Source organism: Alligator sinensis, unplaced genomic scaffold (genome assembly GCF_000455745.1).
Source record: "Alligator sinensis unplaced genomic scaffold, ASM45574v1 scaffold416_1, whole genome shotgun sequence".
Classification (NCBI taxonomy): domain Eukaryota; kingdom Metazoa; phylum Chordata; order Crocodylia; family Alligatoridae; genus Alligator; species Alligator sinensis.
In genome coordinates, this window is record NW_005842828.1 from 499,182 (window position 1) to 500,639 (window position 1,458).

Genomic DNA, 1,458 nt, shown 5'->3' on the forward strand with positions numbered 1-1,458 from the left:
TGGAGTTCCTGTACGCAGGATAGGAGCCTGCGTGAACGGTGGGACTTTGCTGTCTGCATCTCCCAGCAGATGTCTGGGTAGTTTATGTCCCCCAGGACTACCGCCTCCCTAGTTTTTATGGTCTCTGAGATCTGCCTCAGGAGTCCCAAATCTAGTTCTTCCCCTGGTGAGGTTCTTCACCTGGGGTTCTTCCCCAGGTGGGGGTCTGTAGCAGACCCCCACCACCAAATCCCTTTCTCCTTGAGCTCCATGTAACCTAACCCACAATCCTTCTACTTTCTCCTCCTCTGATTCTATTTTGATAAAGGTCGATGTATATAGCTCATTGACATAGAGCGCAACCCCTCCCCCTCTCTTCCCCACTCCATCCTTTCTGTACAGCTTATAACCCTCAATGTGTACCGCCCAGTCATGGGAAGAATCCCACCAGGTTTCAGTTAGCCCTACTAAGTCGTAGGTGTTTTCTGCAAGCAGGAGCGCTAGTTCATCCTGCTTGCTCCCCATGCTCCTAGCATTAGTGTATAGGCACTTGAGCCCTGTGACTGGTGCCTTTGTTGCCCCCCGGCTCTGATGCCCAAAGGGCCCCTTATTGATTACCTGCTTATTGCTTACCTGTGGTGTACTGCTGGCTGCCCCATGGATTGCAGGTGCCTGCTGTTCTCCTTCTTCCCCTCCCCCTGACGAGCCTAGTTTAAATCCCGCTGGAGGAGATCTGCCAACCTAGAAGAGAACACACGCTTACCTTTGGGGGACAGGTGAAGCCCATCCCAACTGAGCATGTCTCTCGTCGTGATGTGTGGGTCGTTGTCAAGGAAGTCGAAGCCTGCCTTGAGACACCATTGCCGAAGCCACCAGTTGGTCTCTCTAATGCAGTTCTCGTGTCATCTGCCATGTCCACTCACTGGTAGGACAGAAGAGAATACCACCTGTGCACCTATTTCCCTCAGTACGCCGCCCAGAGCATGGTAGTCCATCATCAGGTTATCGGGGCTTCTCCTGGCCGCATCATGAGTACCCACATGGACTAGGACCATGAGGTAGTAATCGGTGGGCTGAATCATGGCCTGGATCATTCCCGTCACGTCCCAAATCTTTGCTCTGGGCAAGCAGTAGACCTCTTGTCTTGAGGGGTCCTGGTGACAAATGGGTCCTTCCGTACCTCTCAGGATGGGGTCGCCTATGACAATCACTCGACGCCACTTCCTCTGGGTCTGCTTGGTTCCCTTGATCTGTTTGGAGTGTGGAGAATGTGGCATTGCTTCCTGCCCAGAGGTTTCCTTCTCTCCTTCCATCTCCTGCAGCGTCACCAGGGCCTCATACCTGTTCTCCAGTCAGACTGGAGGAACTGATACTGGTATGCTACGAGCAGCCCTGGTCCTGGATGTGACCGTCTGCCACTCTGCTGTGGAGGGCACCTCCCGGGGTGCTTCTTCCTTGGGTGCCTGGTCCTGTAGGGAA